Raw genomic sequence first — 10,516 nt, forward strand, 5'->3', positions numbered from 1 at the left:
CAATAAAACATCTGTAAGTCGAACACATTGCCCTTTCTAAAATGTTATACCCTCATCAAGCCACACCAATCAGTGATCCCGTTTATCTAGTCACCTGGAGCTGCCCATGCTATTTAAGATTTTTTGACCTTCTTTTCAAATCTGAACCGTGTCCTTACACATGCAAATCTCAATTATACACAACATACCGCATAAATCGAACCATCCCAGGATAACCATGAGAACTTCATATCCCTTCCGGGACACAAGAAGCTACGTACTCAATTAGCCAAGAACTTTCCACTGAACCATCTAGAAGAAAATTACTATAAATCCCATGCCCCTCACGCCAATAGGAAAAATATACCTCTCTAACTGTGGTGGAAACAATTTAGAGCTCTCCGAATTCCATTTGCACACCACTAAATCGTCAGGACTGAATCCTTCTAACTCAACCGAGCTACACAGGTCACTAAAACCCAAGAGAATTGTCGTGAAACACCTGTAGAAACTCATTACCTCGTAAGCATCCAAGAACTAATCATATCCTTTGTCACACATCCTTTTTCCTCCCCTGAGAGGGTGCGAAGGAGTTTTCTCCAATTAAAGGACAGTCGAAACGGGATTTATTTGTTTGTTTCAGAGTCGCCACCTGGGAATTTTAAGGCGTCCCAAGTCACCAGTTTTAATCCCTGAATCGAGGAGAATATGACTCTGTTTGTTATTCTGCGAACCAGAAATCCTGAGTAAGGAATTCTGTTAATCCGGAAGAAGGTGTTAGGCATTTCCGAATTCCGTGGTTCTAGCACGGTCGCTTAACTGTTTTTATTATTGGCTTAATTATCTTGATTTTACTAAATACGTTTTTATTGCATGATTTTACTACCGCTTTTTACTTATTGTTTACAATTATATGGACGAATCACGCGTACGTATATTCGTATTATATACCCTTTGTAGAGAATTGTGCCACGCATACGTGTACACAGAAAAGTTGATAATATTATTTCTTGTTTATTTTTATTATAAAAATAGACTTATGTTCGAAATTGTGCTTAAAATTAAGAACGTTCGTCGCTCTTGTATGATTAAATAGTGAACTGCACATCTCGGGTTATATGAAATTAATATTGTTATTCTCCGAAGAACCCCCTTTTTATTAAATGTTCGCTCGAAGTTGCGCGAACGCATAATCCGAATAGCTTTTAGAAATATAATCAGGTTACGCGAACGTATCCCTAATCACACGGAATATTCTTGATGGTAGCATAAATTTCCCATAAATTGTTTATTACGTCCATGCATTTTTATGTGAAAGTCATGAGAAATCAATATTTTTCTAGTCTCTAAATTCCTCGAAAAGAATTCACAATTTATTGGACGTTGATCGCAAATTATATTTTTTCGCATATAAATTATATTCCTCCAAGCCATTTATACTTAAAGAGTAAAATAAACAACGTGTGATTAATACTATCATTTTTCTCGTAAATACAATATATGTATACTCAAAATATAAATGGCGTATGAAACTAAAAAAAAATCGATTCATGAAAGGAAGTGATATTTTCGAAGAATATTCATTATTCTATTTGTAGCGAATGCTATTTTTACATTCTTAAAATTGTTACACATTATAAATCTAATCTCCTTCTACATTGCTTGTTCCTAATTTGATAGGCATAATTATTTTTGATTAATTCTGCTTATGATTGAGTTTGGGATATACATAATCAAACCAATTTTTATTCTCAATCTATGCGAACTATTGCTAAACACTAACTTTACGCATTGTATAAATTCCTAGGCCATTTGTTATTAAGAAAGAGAACTAATCTACCTGTTGACTTAATAAGAGGATATTGCATACAACATTATTCGCCATATTTCAACATTGTGAACATAACGGATTGTACTAATGCATCTTTCAACTATTGATTATAAACATAACCATTATTATGCCATAAATGAACAAAATAAAACTAACATCATTCGATCCACAACTAAATCGGATAGTTGACAAAATAGGCTAGTGATATAGTTTTTGCCATTTCCATACTACTCTTTACTTAACTAATAATGTCACAAGACTAAATTAATGGCCAACTTTATGCCATGCTCCCTATCTTGACAATTCAAACATAACTTATACTTAATGAAATTCTGAAATAGATGACATTATTACAACGTTTATACGAACTTCAAAAAAGAATGACTAACTAGTAGCGATCATGTTAAGCATACTATCATGTTAACTAACTGAAACGAAACTGAAATTTTAATTAATAGATTTAAACGAGTAAAAGACATAATTATAATTCCACACTTCATTTAGCTGGTAAAGTTGAAGCTTTCCACAACATGAGTCTAAAATATATACCTGGAAATGAGGGCAAAAGAGGCAATATTTCAGCAGTAGCAGCAACAACAAAACAACAGAAAATGCCAATGTTTCAACAGATTTTAAGCGACAAACAGGACCCGTGAAACCCAGACGCACAATAGCAGTACTCTTTAAGAAATTTCAGATTTTTAAACTGAACAATAGGATCAAATAAATCCGGACAGATTCTAGGAAAAACAGTATTTCTGATTTTAAGACTTTAGAAAAGGGAAACTGAAAAGCTCTTAATTTCAGAAAATCAGCCTCAATACTAGTGTCTTATGTAGAATTCTTTTTACTGTTTCTGATTTTCTTTCTTTCTTTCTGTTCTCTATCTGATTCTCCCTCCTTCTCTTCTTCCCTCTCTCTTAATTTCTGTGTGTCAATTTCTCTCTTTCAGATTTCTGTCTCTTTGCTCTTAATTTCTCCTAAAATCAGTCCCAATTTCCCTATCTTATACAAGTCTGCCTTCCTACTGCTGCCCGGACCCCCTTTCCTTTTAAAATCAGCAATTCTCCACTCCCATAGTACTAATGCTGATTTTCTAATAAATCAGCCACTAAAGGTGCTTTTTTCCTTACTTTCAGCATTTCCATTATCCTTTGTTTCCCATTATTTCATTAAATAATAGCCATTAACACTCCACTATCAGCACACTACTATTATCATATTACCCTCACTGTTTTATTCCCAGAAATACCCCTATAATCCCTTAATATTACTGTTATTACTGTCCCAGACCTTAACAAATTATCTGAATTAAACTTGTTTAGCAGGTAACAACCAACTCCTAAATCAAACAAACATTCTGTCCTTTCACTGATAGTTAATTGATCCAACAAACCCAATGTCTAATAGCTAATGGACAAAAGCTAAATTCAGATTGAACAACTGAACTTGCATACAAACATATTAACAATATACAGAACTTAACAGAACAAAATTTGAATTGAAATTGAGATCAGCATGAATGCAGGGGCATTGTCAGTATATTGACAATGCCCTGAAATTTACTGCCCAACAATCAACACACAAATAATTGACAAACTTTCTGACTTATTAAACAAGAAACAACTAGTTGGCAAGAATTAATTAACTGACTTCAACAAATTGATAATAATCAATCCAAAACAGATAAACAGTCTATTACCATCAGCATTAACGGAAACCAGATTTTACAAAACAACTAATCGACGAACTTAATCGAGTCGATTATGCACATTGTAAACAACAAACAGAGACAATGATATAATTCTGATCAACTATTCGGGTATGAGGCAGAAAAAATAAAAAATGGGAAAATTACACAGACTAATGAAACGAACAACAATATACACATAGAATACAAAAAAGAAAAAATAGGAAAATACCTTGAGTCTTCAAATCTATACGGACACAAGCTTAACTTTGAATTCGGACCTTTTTGAGGCTAAACAGACTTTATTCGAAGTATTCTCAATTGAGAATACCTCGATTAAAGTCTCTTAGACCTCAATCCCTCATTTAATTTGGGCAAATTCCATGTTTTGAAATTTTTAGGGTTTCAGATTCTTCGATCTCAAATCCGAACATTTCTAGGTATATTCGAATCAAACCAATGGTGTTCTAGGCACGAGGGGGGTCAGGTGGATAACTGGTGTGAGTTTGAGGTAGGTTGGGATAGGGTCAGGTTTCACTTGAATCTTCAAATGAAGATTCGAGCATTTCCAGGAGGATTCGAACCATGCCACTAACAGATCCGTGATGAGGATGGACAGGGGAGATTGTGGTGTTAATTTGGAGGCCATAGGAGAAAGTTGGTTTTTCAGACCAACCTTCAATCGAATATTCGAGACTATGTGATCTGATTCGAAGGAAACTAATACCAGATCCGTAAAGAGGGGGTTGTGAGGAGTCGAGGGTGTTAAGGTGGTGACCGGCGGCGTTGTTGCCGCCGGGTTTCAGGCGATGGAGCGTTAGGGCGGCTAGGGTTAGGGGTGTGTTTTCGGAGATAATGATGAACATGAGAGGAGGGGGGGGTGTTTAGTTAGGGGCTGGGGGTAAGGATTTGAGGTTTATATAGGGGAGGGGTGAATCGATATAAGCCGTTGGATTAAGCAGAATAGATGGCCAGGATCTATCCGCTTACAGGAACGGCGTCGTTTTGGTTTAGTTGGGGAATGGGTCGGCCCGGGCAATGGATCGGGTAGGGGTTACGGGTAAGGGGTGTGGAATATCAGTCGTTGGATTGATTTAATCCAACGGCCCTTGATGAATGATAACCAAACGTCGTCGTTTGGTGTAGTTGAATTGGACCGGACATGGGGTGTTTGGATTGGGCTGTGGGGTTATTTCTTGTTTGGGCCTGATTTTGTTTAAAATTTTGGCCCAGATCCGTTTTGCCCATTTAATCAATTCTTTTCAATTTCCAATTTTATTCCTTAATTATTAAATTCCTAATTAAAATTATAAAAACAAAATTACCCTTACAAAATATTAATTACTTTTTTAACAACTATTAACACATAAACAAAACATTAATCACACAATGACATAATTAAATGAAAAATAAGATAAATGCATATTTTTGTGATTTTCTCTTTGAATTTAATCAATTCTTAAATGCATAACTAAATCCTAAATATGCATGCAATATGTATATTTATTTTATTTTTGTTTAATTATAACAAAGCAAACATTTACGGACAAAACACAAACAATTAATAAACGTCACATAAATTCTAAAAATTGCATACTAAGAGAATTTTGTTTTATTTTTGTTTTATTTTAGAGTATTTTTCGTGAGGCAAAAATCACGTGCTCACAGCTGCCCCTCTTTGTGCGGAAACTCGAAGAGTTTTCGTGCAAAGTTGAAGTGAGCGGATACGAGCGATTTTTTGCCTGTTCGAATACTCTGTGGGAAGCATTTTTGAAAGATTTGACCGAACCTCTGCTTCAAAGGTTTCCTACATATCCTTGGCTATAAAGGAATCAGGTCAATGTAGTTCGGGAAGTTTTGGGTAGCTGGGACTACCATGGGACTGTGATGTTACTGCTGTTTCGTGCTGCTTTTACTGCTTGCTGACCTCCTTATTACCCCCTGCTTTAAAGGTAAAACAAAAGCTAAACTAGACTATGGTATATGAATTACAAGATCTTATCTAGATCATGCCCTTGCGTTTCTTGTTGTCTTGATGTCTCGGTGACTCTCGAGCATCTTTTGCTTTTGACTTGTTCCGCATTTCCTTTCATTGTGTCTCGTGTTTCCTTTATTTGTTTGGGAATCTTGTTGTTTCTTTCTGGGGATTTGGTCGGGCTCCTCTGCTTTATTGACTTCACGTGTGCTTCTTTCTCATATGGGCAGGCTTTTGACTTCAACCCGTAATGTCAAAATACATTGCCATTCTGTTCTTCAGGTGGGCGCCTGACTGCTGATCCTTCAATTGTATTCCCTCATTCTTCAGGTGGGCGCCTGACTGCTGATGCTTCAAATGTATTCCCTTATTCTCCAGGTGGGCGCCTGACTGCTGGTGCTTCAAATGTATTCCCTTGTTCTCCAGGTGGGTGCCTGACTGCTGACATTTCAACTCTTCATCCTTGTTCTCCAGGTGGACGCCTGATTGCCATTTCCTTTCTTCATCCTTGTTCTCCAGGTGGACGCCTGATTTCTTCTTAAATTCTTCATCCTTGTTCTCCAGGTGGACGCCAGATTGCTTCCTTTCTTTGTCCTTGTTCTCAAGGTGGACGCCTGATTGCTTCCATTCTTTGTCCTTGTTCTCCAGGTGGACACCTGATTTCTTCTTTTCTTTGTCCTTGTTCTCCAGGTGGACGCATGATTGCTTCCTTTCTTTGTCCTTGTTCTCCAGGTGGACGCCTGATTACTTTTTTTCTTTTTCCTTGTTCTCCAGGTGGACGCCTGATTACTTCTTTTCTTTGTCCTTGTTCTCCAGGTGGACGCCTGATTGCTTCCTTTCTTTGTCCTTGTTCTCTAGGTGGACGCCTGATTGCTTCCTTTCTTTGTCCTTGTTCTCTAGGTGGATGCCTGATTTCTTCTTTTCTTTGTCCTTGTTCTCCAGGTGGACGCCTGATTGTTTCTTTTCTTGGTCCTTGTTCTCCAGGTGGACGCCTGATTGTTTCTTTTCTTGGTCCTTGTTCTCCAGGTGGACGCCTGATTTCTTCTTTTCTTTGTCCTTGTTCTCCAGGTGGACGCCTGATTGCTTCTTCCTTTCTTTGTCCTTGTTCTCCAGGTGGACGTCTGATTTCTTCTATTTCCTTCACTGGGTGTTTTCTGGCACAAATGTTGTTTTTGCCCCTGTTTCAAATCAAAGAAAATTTTGTTAGTTTGAGGCATGTGGGTTAATTGTAGCATTCTTGCTGTCCTGTTTTACTTCCTTGGAGTGGTTGAAAAGACTGTTTTGTCCTTGCAATTGATCCTTAACTATAGGATCCCCAACTGTTGTTTTCACTTCGCACCCTTTCAATTGTAATCATATGTCTTTCCTGACATTACTGAACCACTTTTCTGATTCAACTTCTCTTATACCCACATCTTATTTTCATTCTGTTACCTCCCGCCTTTTATGGCCGTATTTTACATCATGCAATCTTGAATCTTGGTAGTATACCTTGACATTCCTTTTTATTTGTTTGGAACCAAACTTACCTCAAAAGCTTTAGAAGAGTAAGATTATTAGTGACGAAACACAATGATTTCGACAATTATAGAACGAAAAGAAAAATCCAAATTTGGATGAATGTTGGAGAAGGAATAAAGAACTTATCTGATTGGAGTTACTGACACCAATGATCAGGGTATGCATTTCGGATTAATCAACCCAGTCTTTTTAGTCAATCTCTTCTTTCCAATTGTTTTCATTTTGCTTTTCTCAAAATTTTCACAACCCACTTTTACTTTTGCCAATTTACAGACCTTGTTCGACTTGCAATATCTTAAAGAGTTTTTCACCGACAAACCTTCCTCATTTGTTCATTTCTTACTTCCTTTTCGCCTTATGGTGCCTGCGAAGGTTTTTACCAATAAGACTCTCTCGTTTTTCTTTCTCTCAGCTTTCGTCGCCTCATGGTGCCCGTGAGGGTTTTCACCTATGAGACTCTCTCATTTTCATTACCTCTTCTTGTTTGTACCAGAGTGTTGTGAACCATCTCCATTTGCTTGATTCAATATTTTTCTAAGATTGGTCAAAAGGTCTTTTGGTATGTGGTTGGGATGAAAGGGTATCTAAAAAACAAAGTTAAATAATTTTGATATGGGTTTAAAATTACAACTCTTGGAATCCTTTCCTCATTGCACATATAATCCCTGCCCCAGTTTTCTTGACTTGGGGTCTCTTGAATGTTTCCTTTTGTGCACATTATGCATATTATGCACCCTATGACCGAGCCGTGAGGCGCCTACGTATCCTCTTTGAGGAATCAGGTCAAACGTAGTTCACTCTTTAATAGTGATTTTCTAATTTTTTTTATTTTTATATATATTTTTTGTTTTATTTGATTTCATTGATTCCAAGAGAGGGTAAGAAAGAAACGAGTATGGCTCAAAGGGGAAACAAAGGGTACAATATTTGGATAGCAGAATAAATTGCCTTTGTCATTCCAATCTTCGAAATAATGCCGAATACAAACATTCAATAACTTATATCAAAGAGAAATTATGCATAATATCTCTTTACCGCATCAGAATTGATAGCCATGTCTATGCATTTTCCTTCAATATCTGTTAAACATAATGCACCATTGGACAATACTCTGGTCACAATGAATGGTCCTTGCCAATTCGGGGCAAATTTGCCCTTTGCTTCGACCTGATGTGGAAGAATACGTTTCAGCACATGTTGACCCACTTCAAATTTTCGGGGACGCACCTTTTTGTTGTATGCCCTTGCTATTCTTCTTTGATATAATTGGCCATGACATACTGCTGCCAATCGTTTTTCATCAATCAAGTTTAACTGTTCCAGACGGGTTTTGACCCATTCATCATCATCAATCTTAGCTTCGGCGATGATCCGAAGGGAAGGAATTTCAACTTCTGCAGGAATTACTGCTTCAGTGCCATATACCAACAAATAAGGAGTTGCTCCTACTAAAGTGCGAACAGTAGTGCGATATCCCAACAACGCAAATGGTAACTTTTCGTGCCATTGTCTGGAACCTTCTACCATTTTCCTAAGTATCTTCTTTATGTTTTTGTTGGCTGCCTCGACTGCTCCATTCGCCTTGGGCCGATATGGGGTAGAGTTGCGATGTATAATCTTAAACTGTTGGCATACTTCCCTCATTAAGTTACTGTTAAGATTAGCACCGTTATCTGTGATGATCACCTTTGGGATTCCGAATCGACATATGATATTTGAGTGAACAAAATCGACCACAGCTTTCTTGGTCACTGATTTGAATGTTTTGGCCTCAACCCATTTGGTAAAATAATCAATGGCTACCAGAATGAACCTGTGCCCATTGGATGCTGCCGGCTCAATTGGTCCAATCACATCCATGCCCCAGGCAACGAAGGGCCATGGTGCCGACATTGTGTGCAACTCGGATGGTGGAGAATGAATCAAATCTCCGTGTATCTGGCATTGATGACACTTGCGCACAAAACTGATACAATCTCGCTCCATGGTAAGCCAATAGTAACCAGCTCGGAGGATTTTCTTTGCCAACACATATCCACTCATGTGGGGTCCGCAAACTCCCGAATGTACTTCAGACATGACAGCTGTAGCTTGTCTGGCATCTATGCATCTTAATAATCCAAGATCTGGTGTTCTTTTATACAAAACTCCTCCGCTTAAGAAGAATCCATTTGCCAATCGCCTAATGGTCCTCTTTTGATCTCCTGTGGCTTGTGCGGGATATATCCCCATCCTGATATACTCCTTGATGTCGTGGAACCATGGTTCACCATCAAATTCTTCTTCAACCATATTGCAATAAGCGTGCTGATCGTGGACTTGAATATGTATTGGATCTACATAAGCTTTATCCGGATGGTGCAACATTGATGCCAGGGTAGCCAATGCATCGGCAACCTCATTATGGATCCTTGGAATATGCCGGAACTCCACTGATTGAAAACGCTGACAAAGATCATGTAGACATTGGCGGTATGGTATGAGCTTCAAGTCTCGAGTTTCCCATTCTCCTTGAATTTGATGTACCAGAAGATCCGAATCTCCCATGACTAAGATTTCCTGGATACCCATGTCTGCGGCTAGCCTTAACCCCAAAATACAAGCTTCATATTCAGCCATATTATTGGTGCAATAAAATCGAAGTTGAGCCGTAACAGGATAGTGATGCCCGGTCTCAGAAATAATTACAGCTCCTATCCCGACTCCTTTCATGTTAGCGGCTCCATCAAAGAAGAATTTCCAGCCAGGTTTTTCAATCTGCTCCGTCTCACCGATATGCATTATTTCTTCATCGGGAAAATAGGTTTTTAATGGCTCGTACTCCTCGTCGACCGGGTTTTCAGCTAAATGATCGGCCAATGCTTGGGCTTTCATTGCAGTCCGAGTTACATAGATGATGTCAAATTCTGTGAGCAATATCTGCCACTTTGCAAGTCTCCCCGTTGGCATAGGCTTTTGAAAAATATATTTTAACGGATCCAGATGCGAAATGAGGTAAGTAGTGTAGGACGACAAATAGTGTTTCAATTTCTGAGCTACCCAAGTTAGGGCGCAACATGTCTTCTCCAGATGAGTATACTTAACCTTATAAGCTGTGAATTTCTTGCTAAGGTAGTAGATGGCCTGTTCTTTTCTGCCGGTGAGGTCATGTTGCCCCAATACACAACCAAAGGAATTTTCTAAGACTGTCAAGTAAAGAATCAAAGGTCTTCCTGGCTCTGGCGGAACCAGCACAGGTGGGTTTGACAAGTATCTTTTTATCTTATCAAATGCTTCTTGACACTCATCAGTCCACTCGACCGCAATATCTTTTTTCAGCAATTTAAAAATAGGCTCACAGGTTGCCGTGAGCTGAGCAATAAACCTGCTGATGTAATTCAACCTCCCTAACAAACTCATTACTTCAGTTTTGTGCCTTGGAGGTGGCAATTCTTGGATGGCTTTGATCTTTGATGGGTCTAGCTCGATGCCTCGCCGACTGACTATGAATCCCAACAGCTTTCCAGATGGAACACCAAAT

This window comes from Nicotiana sylvestris, chromosome 1, assembly GCF_000393655.2.
Source record: "Nicotiana sylvestris chromosome 1, ASM39365v2, whole genome shotgun sequence".
NCBI classification, from domain to species: Eukaryota; Viridiplantae; Streptophyta; class Magnoliopsida; order Solanales; family Solanaceae; genus Nicotiana; species Nicotiana sylvestris.